This window comes from Buteo buteo, chromosome 7 (assembly GCF_964188355.1).
Source record: "Buteo buteo chromosome 7, bButBut1.hap1.1, whole genome shotgun sequence".
Lineage (NCBI taxonomy): Eukaryota > Metazoa > Chordata > Aves > Accipitriformes > Accipitridae > Buteo > Buteo buteo.
In genome coordinates, this window is record NC_134177.1 from 46,836,275 (window position 1) to 46,860,195 (window position 23,921).

Sequence of the window (23,921 nt, forward strand, 5' to 3'; positions counted from 1 at the left end):
TGAGAAAAGTTGCACTGGCAAAGGTTGAAGGGTGTTAGCACAACCAGCCAGAATAAGCATAAAATCATTGAACAAGGTGCAAGGTAATGGAGAATCTGAGCCAAGAAGCATAAAATGAAAATGGAAAATCCAGAAAAAAAAAAAATCCAACTCTACCAGTCAGATGATGTGAATCATACTTTTATAAAACTCAATTTTGGCAAGGTCCCAACTATATTGCAAGGAGAGCCAGTTGCAGGCAGTACAAAACAGAAACCTGAAATTCTAGCTCCTAACTCCTTCCTGTACAGGGACAGGGTAGTTATCTTGGAGCAAATACAGAAACACTCAATAATGATGCTCAGGACCAAAAAAAATCTCTCTTGAATGTCCCACCAATGGCAACAAAACAGCCAGTGGCAAAATCACATACAAAAACAATCTAGACAAAGTTCTTTTAACATATGCATTAGGGTTTGTTTTAGAAATTAAGATAAACACTAGAAAACAACTTTGAAATGAAAAATACCAGACCTGATTCTTACCAGCCCTCATAACTAACTAACTAACTAACTAAATAATTGGTGGTAACTGCTTTTCAGTCTATGATACACACTAGAATAAATGAAATGAGGATCAGGTCCATTTTCCTGATGGTATGTACTTCCGTGCATTTATTTCCTACTGTAAAATTAACAGCACAATTTTTCAACACTTCTTCAACCTAAAATACAAAACCATTTAATTATCCAACTGACATTACATGAAACCATTTCATTATAAGCTCTTTATCTCAAAGAACAACACCCTTTAAGACCAGCGCTCATAAAAGGGACTCCAAGCCAGGGCAGGAGACCTGCCGCTGCAAGGTCACCTTTCAGACTTCATTGTGGTGATATACCGGGTTTCTGCACGGCCCCTGCGACAGCCGGCTTGCTGGCCTTCCGTTTGCTCTGTGGTGAATGGTCGCTGATTGCAGTTCAGTGCTCCTCATGCTCCAGGAAAGACTGAGCATCAAACACATCTCTCGCAGCAGCTCAGAGCAGATCGATTACATCTCTGCTTAGCCAGATGTGCACAATATAGTCGTAACGCTGAAGTGAGCTGAGTTTGGCTGCACTTGACAGTCACTGAGACAGAACAAGGAGGCCTCATAATATCAATACATCAAAGAGGAGAAGAAAGGTATTTGACGAAAAGATATTTGAAGCAATCTTATGAAAATGGATGACCAATTTGTTTTACAGTTATTTTGAAATAATTATTTAAAATAATTAGATTGCTCTGAACCAATACTGTAATTTTAACACAGGTATAATCACTGTAAATGACATTAAGAGCTTGTCTACAGGCAAATTGCATTGCTCTGATTATAATGGGATTGTTAAAGCTCAGCAAATCCCCAAGTCCAGATCTAGTTGACATAGCAGAAAAGGAAGGAAAAGAATTTATGCCAGAAAACCTAAAACATCTTGCGCTTACACTGACATAGTTATTTCAGTCAAAAGAACTCCTAACTAACCAAAACAATTGGACTTGAACAGAAGCAAGGTATATATCAGTCCCGAAACACGGAACTGCAATGGAAACAATGCTGCAATTTTGCTACATTTAAGCTTGAAAGATAATCTGAGCAAGTGTCATTAACACTGCCTTTTAACAGTGTCCTTCTGCAGGTTGCACAGCAACTTGGGAAGAGGAGATGTGAACATACCAAAGTCCAAGGGGGTGGCTTTGCAGTGTTAAGATTACTGACCTCTCCAGTCGGAGCTCTGAAAGGTGTCAGTGGTAAGCAACATGGCAGCTGGCCTGCAAGGACCTGTAGCAGTCATTCTCCAGACATGCTGAAGACTTTTTAATAATAGGTTACAAAACCAATAGATATATTTCTCTCACCTTGAAAATCAAAGTTACAGTAACTTCTAATCTGACAATCCAGTATCTGTATTTGTTCCCCTCTAACTCCTAAAGAAAGTGAACAATACTGCAAACATTTCCCCCAGGTCAGAGGAAACAGATTGTAAAAATCATTTTAGGGAAAGCCTTTACAAAAAGTCCTGGCCGCTGAAGTTCATGACAAAATTCACACTTAAGTGGAAACAGAAATGAGTTCAAATCAGTGACTACCTGCACCAGGTTCCGTCTCAAAAGCTGAAAACTAGAAATGAGAAGAACGACTGACCTAAATATTCAGACATTACTTAGTGACTGTTAGTGAATCTATTTTTGAGTGGTTAACTGTAGACTTCTCAAAGAAACTTGATCACCAGAGATAAAACTTTAACAAGACAGCACCTTTTAATGTATTTCAGTTTGAGGCATATAGAACTACTAATCACTTCAGTGAAAAATTGGGTCAGAGTTATCCCCATCTTCCCCAAAGTGCTGTAAAACTAGATTTAAGTGTATATATAGTTAAATTAATGTATAATTATATATTTATATATAATTTTGTATACTACTTAGCAGAGATGGCAAACTATAGTAAGTGCTGAAACATTTTGGATGGTATTCACGAAAGAACAACAGTAAAAACACCAACCACAGGGCATTTTTTGCTAGGTCCACTTTCAACCCTGTTCTCAACAGATAAAAAATCTACATTAATTAGTGAGTCAAAAAACCCTCTACAATTCCTAACGCACTAGGCAGGGACAGGGTTATTTTGTACCTGTTAATTAACAGATATAAGATGCAATATGGATGTAAACAAACACACTTATATGTTATTTATGGTTGCACAGATGTGTAAATAAGAAAATAGGGATAAGTAAAGATGTATTATTTTCCACCAATATTTCCAAACTGCTTCATTGTATTTCTACCATATGTTCATACGTAAAGTCTTAAATTAAGAAAATTTAAGCACAGCATGCCTTTAGTGGACCACATCCTCAGTAAGCATAACTCAGCAGGTAGTAAATCACAGCTATTTGTGCTGGCTGGCAATGTAGCCCTAGATTTGCTGTAAGCATTATCTGTGCTTTCATATTTCTTAAGAAGCAGCCTGTTAAGGTTCCATTTTCAAATGTTTTTCATCAATAATGCCTAAAGGTGGCATGCTCACTAAACAATCCTGCTAGAAACAATACAAGATAAGACATAAAAGACATATTAGATTACCTAGTACATCTCCAAATGCAACAAAAATAAATGCAAAATGCTTTGGGGTTTGTCGCTTGCAGTATGCAACAGCTTTTCCATTATGCTTTGCCTGATCCTTTGCCAGATTTCGTCAGAAAAGCTGAGTGCTAGGACGAATGGAAAGAGCTTGTCTAGAGGTCACACTGTGGGAGTTGGGAAGCAGCAGGCTGGTCTCTCCTGACTTGCTCTAAAGCCTTACCAGGTCCTTTCTGCCTTGTTCTACCCAGCTATCAATACGGACATTTAAGCTTCCTTCCCATGTAAGTCTTACAGATAATAAACAATGATATCAGTGTTATTACATTTATTAACTAACATTAATGCTATAAGTAAATCCAGGACCCCCCAAATGGATTGGGACTTCTAGTGTTGTGTGACACAGCCAAAGATAGAGAGTTTAAATTCCTAAATCATATAATCGTTCAAATACAAATTATAGGACCTGAAGTAACTTCATACCGTAATTTAAATGCTTCAGTAGTGATTGCTGTTGCTTTCCATCGCCTCACCTACAGGAGGGGGACTCCCTGGTTCTTACAGCCTGCATTCTATCAGCCCTTCCAACAATGGGGTCTGTTACCATGGCCCATGCCAAATACCATGACTATAATAGGTTTTTTCCACCCAAACTTGTCATATTTTTGCCAAGCCAATCTCTTCCTTATAACTCAGAATCACCTGGAGGGATTTTCTGCTGTCCTTCCTTGCTTCACAGAAGTTTACTTCTTATCCTTCAGCAATTCTGAGCTGCACTCCTTTCCCTATTTATCTCCCTCATTCCCTGCTTACACTGTTAGCAGCTGTACTCCTACACACTTTCATCTTTTTTTTTTTTCCTCTCTCTGCTGTACTCTCTACTCAACTTTCTGGAGCATGACTTTACAATTGACTCCAATCATGCAACTGAGTTCAGAACTGGTGAAGCCAACGGGAATCTTGGAGGACATGGGAGTGCTGACGAGGAACAGTCACCAGATCAGGGCTTTGGACTGCAAGGTCCACACGACAAGACTGTCTGTGCATCTGTGTCTATGAAGTGCATATGTACCTCCATATGTTACACATACGTGGGTAGGGAGGCTGCTTATTGCCAGGTGTGCTGGGAGGAAACATTTACTAATATTTCCCAGATAAGTACTATTAAAAGTGTGAAGATCGCTGCCATTTCAGGACAGTTGCAGAAAGCATTTGGTGCTAAGAAAGTATTCTGAAGCTGAGAAGAGCTAGGTAGGCACTACTATTAAAAAAAATAGTTTCCTAATTCCTAGTCTGAATATGTTAGTAATAGCACAACAAACAGCTAGGCTAGAAGTACGCTGTGAAGCAAAAACAACTAGATGAGTTTCATTTTCTTTTGGTGAGGAATTACTCATTACAGTTCTACTACATGAGTCCACAGTGTTGGCTTTGAGCTGCCAGCTCCCTAGGGCAAGGTTTAAATTAAGTCCTCTTCTGCCTTTTTTTTTTTTTTTTTAATCAGGAAACTATTTATAGTCATTTCAGGTTTTGTAATCTTCTCCAACCCACTGTTAAAAAAATAACAAACAAACAAAAGAACACCCAAAGCTAAATGTTGACTCCTAACCCCCTTTTCCAGCCTCCTATTTAATCAGCCTTGTAGCATATTGGAAAATAGATCATTTAGTTCAACTTCATTATTATGGGGGTAAAAAAAAATCTTACAGTCAGGCTTAAAGCACCTAAATACCTAAAGCCATATTCTAATCTATAAAGCACATGGGTGTAAAACAGGCAGGCAATTTTTCATTTCCTTGGGGCAACATTGTTTATGGTGACTGGCAGGGGCTTTCTGTATTTCATCAGGCCCTTTATGAGCACTCTGCCAGGCACATATAGCTGCATTCGCTGCATTAGGATCAGATTATGTGCAATGGTACGTCTACCCTGGCAGATAATGGATATGTGGCTGTAAAGGGGGGCAATGGAGGGACTGGTGCAAGGAAATTTGAAATTGCTGGCTACACCCTTAGAAATATATAGGGCTTAACATATCAAATGCATACTGAATTAGCATGAATTTAGTAGTGCTGCCAGTGAAAGCCACCCGCAATCAAAGCAAATAATTTTACCCTTAAAATGTCTTGCAAAATACTCCCTATCGCCTATCCAGGAGATAGTCGCCTGCCGGCAGTATGGATTTTGAACCACCAGAGAGGAAAAGTTCAGGAGAGGTTCTTCTAACCTGAAGAAGACTCTCATCTTCCTGTGGTAAAAAAACCCCACAGAATTCTGTGGTGTCACAGACATTTAGGAACTGGATTATATGATCCCCTGTGATGGCAGCTGACTAGACTCAATTACAGACGGTCCATTCCAATTGTACGTTCCTTCAGCAGATTTTCAACTGGCATCTGAGAATGTGAGATTGTTGATAAACAGGCCTCAAATTACATTAATGACAAAGTGATAATATCTTTGAACTCATTTTGGTTTGGTTCTTTCACATGTTGTTCATCAACATTCTAATATCAAAATAAACAAATGTAAATACTGCCTGATGATGCTGGTAAAAAACATCAATAAAGATTCAAGAATTAATTAAAATGGAAAAAAATTCTCTGGGGAAGGACCTATCTGTGACTTTTTGTTTTGAAATATGTAAAACTGGCCACTACTTTCTCTACCTTTTTTCTCTGAATGGGCACTGCTTTTATCCATGCATACTACCACATTAATTAACTGCCCTTAGGAAGCTGACATGAAAACACCTTTCTTCTGGTCCAAAATGATGGAGGTATTCTAAAAGCAGTTACATTAAAATATAGGAAAAAGGCACAAAGCCCTCATTTCTTTGTTATTTCACAAAGATAGTGAAGCATTTCTGGACCTAGCCAGAAGCAAAAACTTGTTATTTTAAGTTGGTTTTCAAAATAAATCAATTTCAGGGACTAAAATTGTTCTACTTGTTCATTGTGTACTGGCCAGAGATTATGGATATCCTCGGGTTTGCTGGAGTAGCTGTGTAAACATGTACTAGTAAAAGGCAGAACTGACGCCTGCCGTGAGGCTCAGCGTGTTTGGTGATGGAGGCAAGCAGTGTCAGTTTGGTAATTGTCATGCCCTCTATTGGGAGTCTGTGTCCTGCCACCGATAATCAAAAACTCGACCTAATAAATCCTTTTCTCTCTCCAAGTTCTCTTGCACGGAAAGAACATCTCCCTCCTTCTTGCGTCTGGCCAATGGGCTGGTCAGTCAAGGAGGGGGGAGAGATGAATAGCGGGGTGCTCTGGAGGCAAGCAGGGTGTCTGGGTATTTGATCTTTGCAGGCGGTATCTGTGAAAAGCTGCATGCAGTTTGCAAGCCACAAGTTGTTATCGTCTGATGCAGACACTGTACCATACAAGGTACAGCGCAGAGACCGTCTGGTGGTATGCTGACTGCAGAGCAGCAGCACAAGGAGAGGCTTATTTAAAAATACAGACACGTAAGCAAGACGGAAACCCCACCTCCATGTGATTGTCTGAGAGGGATCAAATGGGTAGAAATGCCACAGATAGACACACTCCTCCCAGCATAATTGTTACTATCACAGCTGTGGTGGAGAGAGGGGGAGGAGAGCAGATGATGCAAGGAGCTTGGCATCATGCTTAGCAATCGCTAGACTGCACCCTTTCGTAAGAGGCGAGGAAGCGTTGGAATCCACCAGAGACAGCCCAGCTCTGCACGCCGTCACCATCACCGGGTGTGCAGAGCTGGGACTGCAGAGCCGGCAGTGACACGCTGCATCTGCATCTGCATCTGCTGCGCAACCCTCCGGACACAAGCAGCCTTCCCACCCCAGCCCACCCGCCCAAAGTTTATCCAGCTATGTGATTTACTCCAACAACACCGGTTCTTAGTCATGCATTTTCAGAGCTCATTACAAAGAGTAATTAAATGGTCATAACATTCCTAGCCTTAACCCTATTTAGTAGATAAAGTGGATAATTAAGCATTGTTAGCTCCATTTTGCATCTATGGAAACTGGTGAGAGAGGCTAACGCAAGGTCACAGAGCTACTCTAAGTCAATTTAAGATTATAATACATCGGTTACTAACTCCTTCATCCAAAAATGCTGGGATATTTTAAGGAGTTATGGATCAAAACTGCTATTCCTGTCTTATCACTGAGAAATCTAATAGAGAGAAGTGTTACAAGATTTAACCGGATCACGTATTTGAGAACTTGAAATGAGCACTGGTATTTTGTATTTCATCAATCAGGTGAGATAACCACCATCTCTTTTTAAACAATCTCTGTTTGATGTAGCTGACTGTTCTTATGTGCATATCCTTGTACTAATATATAATGAAGCAGTCAGATGTGACAAATCTGACACCTGGCCTGTGGAACTGAGTTTTAAATGTTATTATTTGTAGCTGCCTAGGTAGAACCACAAAACCCTGACACTCATTCTCTGTTGGATTTTTTCATTTTTGTTAACTGCAGCAACAGCTCTGAGACGTTGGACAAGCCTCTCCCGTGACAGCACCTTCCCCGAGTTGACCATGAGTCACTGGAGACTATAGTTTGAACTGCTGTATCCTTCAGGCTATATATAGCTCTATTTCTATAAACAGTTATCTCACTTTTGGCCAGTCGGCTTGCTTCATTCAAAAGTGTTTATCTTGCCCTAACTGCCAGCCTAAAGGTGGAAAGCTATTTTCAGACTACGAGAGAGGCCTAAAGAGAGCTGAATTTTTAAATATTCCCCTTTCTCTGATTTTTTTTAATACCCTAGTACTTAATGCAAGATACTACAAATTGAAGACCTCTATTTATTCACAATGTGTATAAAACTGACAAATTTTCTCTACTTACACGTCTCAACCTGATTTCTAGGGAGTGGAAAAGGCTTCAACCATTTTTAATTTGTGGCTTCACTCCTATGGCAGACCAGTAAGGCTCAAGAGAAGACCACGTGCACTTCATGTGGGGACCACCAGACAGTCCCAATGTGGACAACAGCTATCCCAACAAACACAGGATCATTTGAACTATCAACTTCACTGGGTCATCCCACCTCCGAAATCCTGATTGTCTTCCAAAGCTTTCTTAGGAAATGCATGATTATACCCACATAATCACAACAAACATTGAATTTCACACTCCCATTTAAACCTATGGAAAATTTGGGACAGATTTACAGAATGGGAAAAGTAGACCCCCTAAGTAATGTGTATGTAATAAAAAGCATCTTACAAAATCCACTGAGGCGGAAAAGCCTTTAAAGGATAACTGCCTCTATTATGTTGAAACAGTATGAAAAACAAACTGCCCTTATATCTAAAATTCTTGATGAGGACTGAGTGGAGGATCATTTCTTGCCAAGTAATTCAGATATAATCAGGTGAGATCCACCTGTGCCAAGATAGCCAGTACCAGTCATGGGCTAACATTCCCTAAATTGGGTTAACACTCAAACGCAGTTCAGAAGTTAAATGACCTGGGTAGTTTCTGTCTAGCATGGACAGACCCACCACTTACACTGTCACACAGTTCTGCTCTTAAGCACTGAGGAAGTGCTGTAAAAGAATAATACTGGAGACATCCAAAAGATTTAGACAGCTTTATTGCTTGGGAAAAAAAACCCACCGAACAACCAACAAACCAACCAAAACAACTCAAAGCAAAGATTCTAAAAAATCAAGCTTTCTAGAGAAATTAAAGGCAGCTGGACCTGACATAGGGACTGGACTGGTGGTACAGCGATGCTCCCTCTCCCTGTCTCATAGCTGCCTTTCATTTGGCTCTGAACCAGTGTCATTGTTAATTGGATGCTGAGTGATGGATCTGGCCACCTGGCACTCTGTCTGGCTCCGAGCTGATGATCAACTCACTTGGCAGGCTAAGTGGGGAACTGGCCACCTGGCTAATACGAGGGCTACAGAATCTCTGACAAGCCGATTGCCAACCTGCTAAGACATTTTTTTATTGTAGATACTGACAGTAACTTCTCTCTTTTGCTCTATTCATCTTTCTCATCACAAGTTGTATGCTCACAAAGAAACACCCAACTCATGACCCCCTCCTCTCTTTACTTTCCTCTGTCTGCTACAACGGATGAAGACAGACTCCTGCCCTAATTACTAGATGAGAATAAAATGAGCTTCTCGCCTTCTCCTCCAATTTCTTTAAATTATTCCAAGTTCCCTACCCCCACTCCATCCTGTCTTGCTTCTCACCATCATTCTCAACACTCCAGATTAAAATTTGTATTAGCTGATGAGTTTCACAACAATTTCTGAATGGTGTAGTTTGTTGTGTATTTTAATTTGTAAAAATACTGATAAAAATTAAGAAGAACATCAAAACAAAGAACGGGACAAGAATAATGTGAAATCAGATTCATGCCTGAGGGCTAGATTCTCCACTTGCCTTGCACCCTGTTTTATTATTAGCACTTGCAAAACCTTAGTGAGAAAAGCCACAATTTTGATATGATTTTTTTTACATTAATTTTGCATATATGTAAATTACTCTACAAGGAGCAAGGCAATGGAAAATGAAGTGCACAAAAATACATCAGTAAAGAATTCTAGAATACTGTCAGCACCACACAGTGAAACATCCTAAGTTATGCTATGAAAATGAATTTTATTACTTCAAGATCTTAAAGAAAAAAGTATTACAAGTACCAAAATTTTCTACTCAATTTCAAATGTACTATGATGAGATTCTACAATGTTTTTAAGCTGGTCTTGGGATACAGTAAATAGCTAATGTCAAGCTCTTACATCCATTAAGAATGATCTGAAAATAATGTACTTTGTTAATTGCAATCATTGTACAAAAATTAGATCTGATTGGAATAGGGCTATATTCACTCCTGGTGTGACTTCATTAATTTAAACCAAAGATTCATTTGCACCTTAAAGGGCCTGCTCCAGTTGACTTTAATGGGGGACTTTCCATAAGCTTAAAGAACTGGATCAGGCTAAGAAGAGGTAAGATGTCCCAGGGGGTGGATCTTCTGAATTCTTCAACAGCCATAGTTTAACTGAAGTTAATAGAAACATTTTGGTTTATCCAAGTACTGGAGGGAAGTATAGTGTAGTTCTAACATCACCGTTTAAACCAATATAGCTTGGCACTGGTGCTGAGAGAAGTAGCCACATGCTTCTCCATCCGCTCATTTCTACGCTGATACAGCCCTTTTATTTGTCTCAGCCACAGTTTTCATGTAGCCACATGATGAAACACATCATGAAACTTATGCACGTAAAAAGTAGGGTCATTTTTCACTCTTGGTTATGTTTATCTTTGATTGTTCTCCCATCCATTCATCACACAAAAGGAGGGAGCAGCATGGGGACAGAAAGAAGATATTGGGAACTGCAGAAGGGGGGATCACTTCTTTAAGCTACAAGTGCTGTCTTAGAGGAGTTAACATTTACAGTGAAACCACAAGATAAATAGCTCACCTCTAATAACTGCAGCACCAAGGAAGTGTTCATAGGATTCGTTTAGCAGCAAAAAGATGTTATGAGCTGAAAATATGCACTGAAAAATGGCAAAGTGATATTATATTGAAGTAGCAGATGTAGTTAATCCTGAAGAATTCTCTTCATATGAAATAATACTGTTCAATTTTCTGAATCTGCATGGTAAGCTCAGCTCAAGCTTTTAGCAATATTATAAGCATGAAGGTACATATCTATACTGTATTATTTACACACACACACACACACACAGAGTCTATGCCTAATAATATATTAAAAGACACATATATTTGCATTAATAAGTTATTAGAAGTTTATACTTTGTGGTCCAAGATAAAAATATTAGAAAAGAAAGGAAAGGAAGGAAGGTGGTCAGGCAAATTCTCTAGTGATCTGTCACTTTGTCTCCCTTTTATTCCCCTCCTACATGTTGTTTCAGAGTGTTAGTGCCCTGAGTAACACAATAGCTGAGACAAAATGTTCATGTTTTAATTTGCTTCCAAAATTCAGTTCAGGGAAGCTGTCTGTCAGAAGTAGACATTTAGACAAAGTGCTGGTACCTTTTTAGAAGTACAACAGCTATGTGCTTCCATGTCTCTGGACTTTCCTGGAATTAACCTACTTATCTTTTGTAGCCTTTTTTTTTTTTCTTTCCAATTTTTGTAATAGCCCTGTAATTATAGGAAGAGTATCGCTCTACAGTCTAAAGGTGGAAGACAGTATTTTAGATATTCATTAAGACAGGAATGAATGTTAAACTAATCAAGTTGCTGTCTTTACATTATTTTTAACCTTTTTTCAGCTGGACAACTGATTTTCCTGCATCCATGCTGGAGAAGGTTTCAGGAAACGCTTACTGCTTTTTAGGGAGCCCTTACCAGCATGAGCACCATCTTTGACTACCTTTGAGCAGTGTTTACTCTCCTTCACCTGGTGAGCCCCTACTAATAAAATTACTGCCAAGCTTTGTAAGAATTTATAGGTGAGTCAGAAACCCACACACCAAACCACAAACATCACCAGCCACTGAAAGAATTTCCCTGTCCTTCAGAAGCCTCCTCCTGCAGAGCAGCATCACTCCCCTTTGCAGTCACCATGCCAGTTGCCTCTCGGGTCACTCCAGTGCTCTTTTGAAAAGTGGGGACAAAAAGGCATTGCAGTGCATTTGGCTTTTAGTGTACCTGCTGACTTGTCTGCATTTCCATCATCTTCCATGCAGTACTGGTATCTGCTCCTGGTAAGTGTCTCATCACTACTGGACTATGGAACCCTCACTGCTCATAATTTACATTAGAGAGGCTCCTGCTTGCTTATTTGGCCCCACTTCTCCATTCTGGCTTTACAGCCACATGTAACTTCACTTTGCTCCCCTTTATGTCTCACAGCTTACATAAACACCGGACTACCAATATTAAAAAAATACAGTGATTTTAGCTGACTTTCTGTTTCAGGTGTCTAAATGTCAGGCTACAAGAGGCTCTCTTGTGCTCTCTGACTCTGTATCAGAGCCTGAACTACCAAGTTATTAGGTAACAGCTCACTGGCACAGAGCTCCTTCCAATGCATTCAGCTGGCTCAGCTCTTTCTGGTCTGAGAGTGCTTTCCATTTTTCTGACTGGTGATGCATCCCATCAGCAAGGACCCACATTATTTTTTAATCTTCAGCTGGTAAAGGGCTGCTGAACAAGTACGATTGTCATCTCCATGTGTGCCATTTAGCACTGCTGGTGTTTTATTTTCCCCATCTTAGGTGTCAGTGGAATACTTGTTGCTGTTTGCTAACAGGCTTTGAAGACTTCCAGCTGTGGACAAGGATGATGGAAATTGTGGGGCAAGGGATTTATTACAAAACCTCAGCATTTGGCTTCATCTTAGTAAAGTGTGTGGCCCTCTTTCTGTTATTTAGCTGTCACTGCTAATATCGACCCAAATTGGAGCTGAGTGCTGCCGAGCCCCTGCAACTTGCAAAAGCCAGTGAGTTGTTCATTGGTACCTTCCCAGTGCCCCCATTGCTCTTCTTTAGTGCTCACCACAAACACTGCAGTCATTTCTTCGTTCTGATACTCATTGCAGTGACTGATGAGTAGCTTGTAAGCAACTAAATTTTAGATCCCTGTAAAAGGTTGTTTTTCTTTAACTGGCCTGGCAGTTCAAGAATAGCTCTGTGCCCTCTAATACATACAGTATTGTAAGTAATGACAGATAATGCTATCAAAGGTCTTTTCCTAGAATATAGGGATTAACTCATCTCATTAAATTGTACACCTTCTGCATAGCATAATGCAGTACTACTTCAGGACAACTATTTAAGCCAGCCAAAAGATACTATGTTCTGTGAGAACTAGGATGATCCCGATCTGTCCTTTTACTTTCCTGTATTCTGATTTTTATAATCTTTTTAGATTAGTACATAGATATCATAGCGCTGAGCACTTTAAAAAATCTAAAATAGACTACATTAGCTTAAATTTCTAGGTAGTAAAGAAACTCAAGAGGAGAGAAACATAATTAACTTGGAGCATGGAAAGGTTCCCTTGTGGGAAAAACACCCCGAACTAAAAAAGGTAGTTTGTACAAAGTACCTAACAGTGAACATACAGAATCTGGCCCGTTATACACTCTGAAGACTGATGTACTGGGCTGAAAGTGGAAAGTTTTTTGGTTTATTTTCCCTTGAGCATTTGTTCTTAGACATTTAAAACTTATCTGATTGTTTTGGATATTAAAATGTAATTATGACAGTTTTCAGTGCTTGGTCTTTTTCTGTCAAGAAAATTAAAACAAAAGCTGTGTTGCTGGAATTGCCTACAAGTATTTCTCTGCATTCAAAGAATGCTTCTGAAAGCCATGCTAGCACATGGAGCCCAGTTCTGCTCACATTAAAATAAAAGGTGAAAGTATCCTGAGCATCAGTAGATGAAGAAGGTAGGAGATGGAGAAAGCAGAAGTCCATACAAGAAGATCAGGCCCTCCAAAAACCAAACCACTTTTCCCAAATGATTTAGGTTTTTTCCTCATAACTTTTTCTTTTCAACTTACTAAAGTAACTCTTAGCAGTTTCTGGGCTGCTTAATTTCTTTCTGCTTCTGCAACAGCCTCTGTGACAAATGGCAATTGCATATATATTTGCTTCAGAATCAAGCTCTTAGACTGGTATTTATCAGCTGTGTAAATGCCTGTTCCTACAGATGTGTAGGCTACAGAAAGGTGAATTTTACAGAACTGACTGTCGATCTATTACAGCTGAACATTTTAAAGTCCAGTCTCCCATAGTAGTTATTACTGTCTCACTATAATTCAATTTCTTTTTAACAGCCCTACCTAACTTAATTATTCTGGTGTAATATGTCAATCAGTTGCCCCCCCCACTTTTTTTTTTAATTATGGCTACATTGCGAACTTAAAAGAAAAGATATTTCTTTCAGCTGTGTTACTTACCATCAGTCTGATGAATTCTAAGTCCTAAGAAATAAAGAGTCCTAGGAAATACTGTGATGGGAAGAAACAACTTTGCAAACCCAAACTTTTTTTATGCAATTCTTGGTCTCTGCTGACTGGTTAGCATCTTTGGCTGTTTTACATCCTTCTGAACAAATACTTAAAAGAGGCAAATGGTTTGTTTGTTTGTTTCTGAAAAATTCCAGAGTAGCTCTGTAAATACAACAGGTCAGAAGCTACTACAGATTAGATGTATTAGATATAGCTCATATCGATAAATCTGCTTTATCAGTATGTCAGAAATCTTAGGAGGTACTTTGTATTGTCTCATGCCATAAGATGACAAAACTGTTCTAATCTAGTATATCCTTCACAGAGCCTGCTTAATAATGAAAAAGCTGCCATACAAGATAAAGAAGTGAATACAGGTAACACAATGAAGCCTGAAATGGGGACAGAGAAAACTCTCCAGGCCAAATGGAAATCTACTGCGATTCTGTAAATGAACCAAAGAGGAGTTCATTCTCATTTTTTTTAAGAATTAGAAAATCAGTCTCAATTAGAAATTCTTCTCAATTCCAAATAAGAATTGTCATTATTTATTAACACAATTCCTAACCAAGGATGTCACTATGCATTAAAATGGTAACAAACTGAATTGTAATTTTTATAATTCCAGTCTCACACTTTGTTCCTAGTTAAAGTTGTGTATCATTACTGGATAAGCCAGACGGAGTACTGATGTAAAATAAAGGGTAAAGACTCTAACAATCATGTCCTGTCATCTGCTGAGACCATTCTGTCCTATGTGTCTTTCAGTCATATAATAATTTATTGAATTATGAAACTATTCAATAAAACATTCTATTACCTAACTATAATCTTTTAGTGCAGCTCTAACTGAAACCAATGGAAGTTTTGCCTGCAAAATATTATGTCACAGCTGGATGCTAATTTTTTACCTTCAAGTAAAGTTCTACTCCCTTTTCTCATAGAGAGCTCTTAAAACCACAGAACTCAGTCTTCACCGATTTTTTAGGTAACACATTAATTTAATGAAATTTGCTTAGAGTTTCCTATTTGGAATGAATACAGAAATTACAGTAGAGAGTCAGGGACAATTCATCTTTTCCATTAATTTCCACTGCATTTTTAATTAAGTGCGCTTTCTAACCTGACGAAAAAAGGTCACATCCTGAAATGTATCTTTTTCTAATTATATATATAAACATAATAAGGTCACTGGGGCCACTAAATTATGCTTAGAACAAATAATAGAACTATACCAAAGGTCTGAGAAAGCACTTCAGTCAGTAGAGTGTGAATGCCCATTAACTTCCTGCTATAAATGTTACAAACCAGTTAGATGATGAATTCTATCACAGTCACCTAGAGCTTTACCACTGGTTTTGAAAGAGAATTTTTTCCAATACTTGTTAATATTACTTTTGTGGTTACATTTACTGAAGCATATATATAAACAAACTTCATAAACATGAATTAATAATGTCGGCATTTTAAATGTTTCAAGAAGTATTCAAAAAACGTTTAATGATTTGCCCGAAAGAAGAAGAGTTATTGAGAAACCAAAGCACAGGACAACATCACAGTATATCAGTGTTAAGAATTTGTAGCTTTTCCAAAAATGAACAGATGTTCCTTCCTTCTACAATTTGCCTTACTATTCAGAATTACAGTTTCAGCTAGAAGGGATTAACGAAAGAAATATATGTATTCATGTACTACAGAATGAATCATTTTACTGCTTCTGCCAGTTTACAGTTTTCAATGCTGAACTTCCACATGGGTAGTAGTGTAGCATCCCAAAAGTAACAGCAAGCACTCTACCCCATTCTGTCTTCTTTCTGTATATTTGCTGTCTGACAAAACTTTTAAATCTCAGATTTTTTTCTTCCATTTACAATTTTCAGTACATTTACTAGAAAATACCTACTATGACAGGTGATATCTCTAAGTGGTCCTTCTTCACAACCCATTTTAGATAACATATTATTAATTATACCTGTTCTCCAGAGGAAAAACAGTGGTGAAGAAGCAAGCTAAGGTTACTGTTTCCTTATGAGATATGCTATGAAGAACAGCCAAATCCCATTGAAGTACTTCATTACTAGGTAGCATAATACTGAATCACAGCACAACTAACAAGTATAATTGCATTCAGAAAGTTTCATTTTAAGAATGTGTCAAACATATAATTTGATTAGGGCGTGTGAGTATCTGTGCATGGGTTGTTCATGGACATTCTTATGTATGTGAATCATAAGGTGTTATGAGCCACCTACCTCCTGGTAGTAGGGAAGCTGCAATGTTCCTTTCTACTAGAAAGAAACCTGGATCATCTTTTAAATCAGCATGAAGTTGACAGCAGTCTCAGCACACATCTATTTCAACTCCTAAGCCTTCTACTTAGACCAATAACATTCATGATGTTACTGAGAAAAAATAGTGAGGAATACTCTAATCTAAAAGTAAATTTGAATTTTCTGGTAATAATAAATATTCTAAAATTTAAAAAAATGAAGCATCAGTATGGCATTTACAATTCTGAATAGCTCTAATTTTTGTAAAATGTTGCTGATTTTAATGGGGGACTAGATTGTCAGTTATTAAAGTTTGGAAAAGGTTTATTAGTTACATAGATTGTACGTCAAGAAAAGAAGAGCATTAATTTTCCCTTTAAGAGGTAAGTATTTCTGTTCAGGATTATATTTTTGTTTAGAAGACATATAAGATTAAAAATCATCTTTCAAGTAGCTACTGACCACGCTTTCTGCATACCTTAGCCTGTATGTTATAAATCTCCTCTGTTAGCTTGTTAATAACTTCAGCTGCAAAGTTCATCGTCCTTCTGGAGAGGCAGCAACTCTGTCAAGTCAGCTCAGCTTACTGTTGCACCTGACTAGAACAGTAAGATGTTATGTCAACAAGACATGCAATGATCACAGACTGTTGATAAATTTCCTTTAGAACACCCATAAGTTACAATTCCTACATAGCTTTTTCCATTTCCCACGCCTATAATGGAAATGACATTATGAATAACTTCTTTCTCTAGTTTTCATGGATCAACTAAATGTAAAGATGCTTGTACAATTAAAATTGTGTTTAGAATGCTGCAGCATCCTTGGGGCAGAGGCCATATTTCCCTATTGTTTTACAATATGTTGAGCAACAGATTCCTGCTGTAAAAGCAGAACTTTAAAGAGCTTCTGGTGATTCTGCAATAACAAACTAATATGTATGGCCGAAAATGATTTAGTGGAAAGAAAGTCTTAAGTTAGAAGCAAATTCCAGATTTCTATGTGTTATATATAAACAAAAAAATTATAAAAGCATGAAAATAACACAAGAACATCTTTTAATATTAGGTTGAGTGCAGTGAAACTACCCTTTGCTGTATGATGATTCTATAAAATGCAAACAATGTCATTTAGCATTGCTGGCAGTGCTTTATTATTTCAAGTGAAAAGGAATATAGTGAAAGGAATTTAGAAGGGGGTTGGACAGTGTCAGCAGTAACAACATACATGATTACACATTACTATAATTAGGAATGGAATTTAAAGAATTAAAAAAGCAACATATTTGCTTTAACTATGCTTTTGACTCAGCAGCAATTCCATTGATACACTTGGCAGAGAAGTTTATCTCAGTCTTTTTTAAAATATAAAACCATTAGAAGGAGAAATGCTGTGACCAAAGGTAAACACTTCAATATTAAAAGGGCCCTAAAAACCCTCCAGAAGGCAGTTTAATCCAAATCTGGGATAACTATGGATTAAGAATACATTGATGTTAGTTTGTGCTCCCCTCTTTTAATACTCCTACCTCATGCTAATATGCTTTGGACTATTTTCCCCAACCCTTATACTGACCAACTCTTATGTTATAGTTGCTTTTTTTGCTTTGATACACAAATTTGTGAACAAACCTTACATCAGTACTTTCAACAATCTTCGTTTCTTTTATTTCATTCCAAAGTGGGATTTCTAAAGGTTTTAGGTGTGAATGAAAAAGTGATGCTAAGGTACAACAAAGGCTTGCACTCAGAGTACATCAAACTTTGCTTAATTGCAGTTGCAATATGCTTAGAAACATATCTGTAAGATTGATGAATGATTTATCTGATCTAAAATATCTGCATGTGCATTTGCAGCAGTTTTCTATGCAAATCAGGTACTTATGCACACAAATTATTCTAGTTAGCTACAGGAGTCTACGATGACCTAATCTGCATGTTCTGCTGTAGTACACCTCTAAATTAGCATGAAAGCTGTGTGCATCTTTTGGATGCAAAAGTGCATGGCCAATTCGATTGAAAGGTGGATCTTTTATTATCTCGGCATTGCTTTACTATACTTTTAATTGGAATTTACATGGTACTGGCATTCACTTTAACTCATAAAAACATTTTGAAGATATAAGGAATAATTTGATGAAAATATTAAATAAGTTCTAAAAATAAGTATATTAATCCTCTGAATAAGTGTAATTCTCAAATAAATTTTAAAAACTTGGGAACAGAAAACATCATCTTGTATGGCAATAAATACCTGCAATTAATACTCCTATGTTAAAAACTTTGTCAAGGTTATTATATGCAATACTTGTTTTCACAGCATCACAAAAAAGGATACTTTTAATATCTTGCTGTGTGGGGACAGAGGAGGTTGAATGTGAGGCACAGCAGACACTGATTATACCCTCTCTAAAGCGCAAAATAGCCAGCAGATAAATTGTGACTTAACAAGTGAGCCAGGCTTACAGCTGTCCAATAAAGCCGTACTTCAAAGGTGAACAATAAAGTTTATATAAGGTCCTCTGTCAGGGTACAACCAGTAAAACCAAAACTGATAAGCTGATGAAATGCTACTTGTACCTGGACTTTCATCCTTTGGCTCTAGGAAAAGTAGTTGCTGGACTAACATGTGAGTTTAAAGAAGGAACCATGTGAAAATATCCACAGAAATACAGACTATTGAATCAAGGTATAGAAAGACAACATTGTCACTGTTAGTAGCAAAAACTATTTATAACCTCTGCATGATGACCAGTTGAGAAGCAAAATGAAATAAATATAGGCATGTGAACTTCCAGTAGTAAAAATGGAAGACTTGCTGAAAATTTAATCACTTCACTTTCTTTATAATAAATTTGAAAAGGGGTTCACTTCAGTAAAAAATTCTACTGTGAAGGGTGATGACTTTGCACAAGGCCAAGGTTCTCAATACTGAAACACATTAGAGACCGGATTTGTTTATCTTCTCTTCTTTTTAATGCTATTAAGAAGGTCCGGTAGAGAGGGATACAGTTACAGATCGCCCTCATCCTTATGTTGATAATATATAGCAAAGGCCACAGGAGTACTAGAAGTAGGATTTCTAAAATCCAAATACACATTAAAAAGGAATCTGAATGCTTTTGTGCTATGTTTTGCATTGGGAACACAAAATTTTCCCACACGCAGGTATTTTCTCTCTGTTTTGTTTGCAGAAACAGTAATTTTTTCAAGACCTTTAAGTTAAACCCCAAGTGATGTTAAAATTCAAAAATATACAATGGCAGAAACTTTTGCATGTGCTTCCATCTATAAAAACAATACAGTGGACACTTTTGCAGTTTTAGAGGCAAGTCTTGCTTGAGCCACAGAGAAGTCACTATCTACTAGTGAACAAAAAGATGAGAAAATTCTCACTTGTGATTTACTCCAATGACAGGGTTAATGACACAAGTAGACATGCCCATTGACTCACTAAATTGAATGGGAAGACAGAGCTAGAAGTTAATTTTCCTTTGGTATGTGCTTAGGCACCTAGTTACGACAGTATTTGTGTCGCTAGAATTTATTCCCGACCTAAAACGGAGTCAATCTTTCAGTTCAAATCTGTGGAGCCATTTTCGTGCAACTTTTTCCCTTTCAAAGCTCTGTAGTTGTAACAGCTCATATCTTTTCTAGGTCAGGCACCGCGATGGACTTGCAACATGTAAATTAGTTGATTACAGTGGTACAGTCGCTACGGATGTTTTGCTACACAAATATGTACACACGTAGAATATTAATGACAACTTTCATTCATAGGCAACATATGAACGATCAATGAATGAGGTTTTCAGTGTTTAGCAGAAATCTTTTAGCAAGCTTTGATGTAACGTTTTGAAATATGTAATCTCCAGTGTAGTAGATATAGCTGTGTGTGCCACCCCATATGGTAAAAAATACTCTGAAGAAGCCTGGCTCGCTCTGAAGCGTGGCTGTGCAAGTTGTAAACATTTACTTTAGGAATATCCTGAAGAAAAATTTGAAGTTGGAATCAGAAGGATCTGCACTTCCCCGCCAAGGCAGAGGGTATGTGTTTTCTGTTATCAAGGTACACTGTGGCAATCAAGGAAACTATGAAGAAAAATGGGCTCTCAGACTCCTCATAGTTCAGCTGTACTGGGAGCCGTGATTTTTCTTCCATCCCAGTATCAGGCAATGATAGTACAAGGAAGACCAGCTGTAAAAGGAGAATAAAATACCTGTGTCATAAAAGTGTTGGGAAAAGTCATTAATCTCTGTGAAATGGATTTAATTTCTTGGGCAGGTGCTAATTATGACTTGAGTATGCACCCCAAAATACTTGAGATATTAGAATTTTGAGAATGTCAAAGCAGTTTTGCCTGCTTTGCAAACAAACTTAAATAAAGCAAAGGTAATTTTGGTGTACCATTTTCAAGTCTTACCCTAAATTTCAGTCCCTGTTTCTGCAGATATCCTGCTCACTCGTTGCAGTTAATGTAACGGGCACTTCTAGAGAACTACAGACTGGCCAGCCTGACCCCGGCTCCTGGGAAGGTTATGGAACAGACTCTCCTGGAGGCCATGTTCAGGCACAAGAAACAACAAGGTGACTGGGAGCAGCCAGCACTGATTGACCAAGTGCAGACTGTGCTTAATGCACCTAACCAGCCCGATATTCTGCAGTGCGATGACCAGCTCTATGGACAAGGAGAGAGCTGTGGATGTTGTTTACTTGGACTTCAGCAAGGCTTTTGACATAGTCTCCCAGTATCGTTATAGCCAAACTGGTGAGATATGGACTAGACACGTAGACTGTACAGATGGGGGAAAAACGGCTGAACCATCAGGCTCAAAGGTTTGCGATCAGCAGTTCAAAGTCTGTGGGACTTCAGGATGTAAGATACATGCACAACTATAACTGAGAACATGTTCATAGCAATTAACCTGAATGTGAAAAGGGCTCATATCCTCTACTTACAGTAGGAGTGGAAGGCTCTAAGCTACTTCCAGGCCTGTCCATTTATAATCAGCACATTAAAAAACATACAATGGCATACAATGACTGTATGCCTCTTAAGAGATAAGAAAATTTACTTAACATGTTTAAAAATTAAAAGTATGTTAATTACCAGAGAACAATTTAAGAGGCAAAAATTGAACAATGGCTAATACCCCCTAGGACTTAGAATGTGGGAAGTAATAATCTTCAGATGGACACATTATTTTTCTGTATACCTGGGTGAAACAAAGGATCATGCAGATTTGCAATTTTGCTCCACTGCATTTCTTATGTTGACGTGTCTATGAAATACCACTGCTGTGTGCCTCATGTGGGAACCAGGAATGTTATCTCTGCCACGGAAGGAGAGTACTATTGCCAGTGGTCAGCACAGAAATTTAGAAATACTGGGTGGAAAAAAATATGGTATGGCCAGATCCAATCCTCTTTTTTGTAAAGTATCTGAACATTTCCTTGAAATGTTGGTATGGGATACTGACACATGCTGCTCCGTTTTGATTGTTTTTCATTAACAGAAGGATCAGATCCACACTGTGTTGCCTCCTCACTGGGAATTTGGCCTGCTGACTTATCCAACTGTTTATCTCATCATTAATTATATTAATCAGTATATTGAAACTGAATTACCCTATACTTTTAGTCCACTTTGAATGTTACCAGTGTATTTGGGACGGTCTGTGATAGCATCATCTCTGGGTATAAACTATAAGAAATTTTCAAGTCTTAAATGGATCTAAAACTTGTAATCTAGTCAATTAAAAAAATAAGTTAAATGCAGGTTCATAGTCAAAATTTGTCTTGGATGCATTTGCAGTTTTGCATTGTGTATTGGGTTTAAACAGCCCTCTCTTGCCTACTGCTAGATAAAATAACATCATAAACAAAAGAGAAAGTGACTGACCATAAGCCACAGCACAACAGTGAAGCTGAAAGAAAGCACTGTCAAGTGCCCTCAGTACATAAACAGAGATTCATTACATATACTTTAGGTATGAGTAATCTCAGTTGCTACTTGCAATAGAAAGAGATAAAACTATACATCTTTTAATCATGAAATTTTCAGTGTCCCTTGAAGTTTCTTCAAGTTTTTGCTATACAGATAATTTTACATGTGGAAATACTTATTTTGTCAAATCAACATTTCAGAAAACTTTATGGCCCACGTTAAACATTGTATTATGCTGTTATGCCTGCCAACATTAAAGGTGACTTTGGTCACTGGTCTTTGATAGCGACACATGTAACCGTTTCCTGTAACAGCAGGTCTCTTTCTGGTTTGCATCTGGATTTACTGCGCTTAAGCAGTTACACTGGTTGGGGCCGCTGCCAGCTCATCTCTGGCATTTACCAAAGAGAGTATTTTGCAAAGCACCTGCGGAAGGACTGCTGTCACCAATACTCAAACCATTGAAGACAATAAGGATTGCAAAATCAAAAACTGAGGGGAGAATTTGGCTTCTGATGCACACAGTTGCTTGACTATGCTTGTCAAATGGCAACTGAGGGAGGTGGCAGTCCAATTCTCCAGGACTTTGTACTCTCTTTTGTCAGTCACCTCTTGTGAGCATGTGGATTAAATTATCAGTGGTCTGTGCCTCAGTTTACCATTAGAAACACTGACATATTAAACCAAGGATATTTTGAGATTTAACTAAGCAGGGTTTGCAGAAGACTATGAAAATGTTCTATTCCAAGTGTAAAGCACAATTTTTTTCATACCGAGTCCGTGAATGTGCACTAGCAAGATGCATGGGGACACACCAGGTTCCTGGATCTCCACTTGTACAGAGGTAAAGGTCACAAATGACATGCATGCTTCTTTCAAATCTGGTAACTCTAGGTCTGCGGGACGAGGTTACTCATTATAAATAGTGCTGTCTCAGGAGCAGATTCCACACAAGCCAGAACATGCCACAGCAGCAGCGTTATCTGTGTGGCGACACCAAACGCAACAGCCCACAGAAGGAGCAGCGTAACTCCGCTTCAAGACTTTTCTTGGCAGTTGCACCAGTTTGGTTAGAACAAAGCCAGCATCAGCTCCTTCACGGCTATCCAGAGCGGAAAGCTGTGCCGCCCTGCACCGCAGGGCCCCATCTCACTGTTCTCTCCATCGCTTCGCACAGCGCCGATGCAGATACCGTGCGTTTCGTGTCATGCGAGCGCTAGCGATGTCGACAGTCCACGAAGCATCTTTCAGGCTACGCCATACGGATACACGTATATATTTGCTCTGCCTTTTCTTTCTCTTCCTAGCCCCTCCGGTGGCATTAGCCTCTTCCCTGGTATTTGCGGGTGTTTTTTGCCACTTACAGACATCGCCAACGCAGCTCTGTCACTAATTAAAGCGCTGACGAAGAAAAGAACGGCAGCGCCAGCGCGGTGGCGTTCGTGTGTGACATGGGCGGCAGGTTGCCACACAGCAGCCGGAGCGCGGGCGTCTGGGAAGAGACGCTTACAAGGCGCTACAACGCCTGGTGCCAGAAGGGGGGGGGGGAAGACACCGGGGAAGGGGAACGACCGGGTCCCGGGGGGTCCCGGCGTTGCCGGGGCCCGGCGCCGGTGCCAGGCCCTCCCCACAGGCCTCACGGGGCGCGC

The 23,921-nt window shown here is 38.7% G+C and overlaps 1 long non-coding RNA gene across 1 annotated transcript; it reads right to left on the reverse strand.

The window, feature by feature from the left end:
• Positions 1–635: 635 nt before the first annotated feature.
• Positions 636–23,867, reverse strand: LOC142033244 (uncharacterized). The gene is made up of 3 exons (XR_012651134.1): positions 23,046–23,867; positions 16,804–16,924; positions 636–1,109 (listed from the first exon to the last, which is right to left on the reverse strand). It is a non-coding gene; the product is annotated as an uncharacterized LOC142033244 (long non-coding RNA).
• Positions 23,868–23,921: the final 54 nt, after the last annotated feature.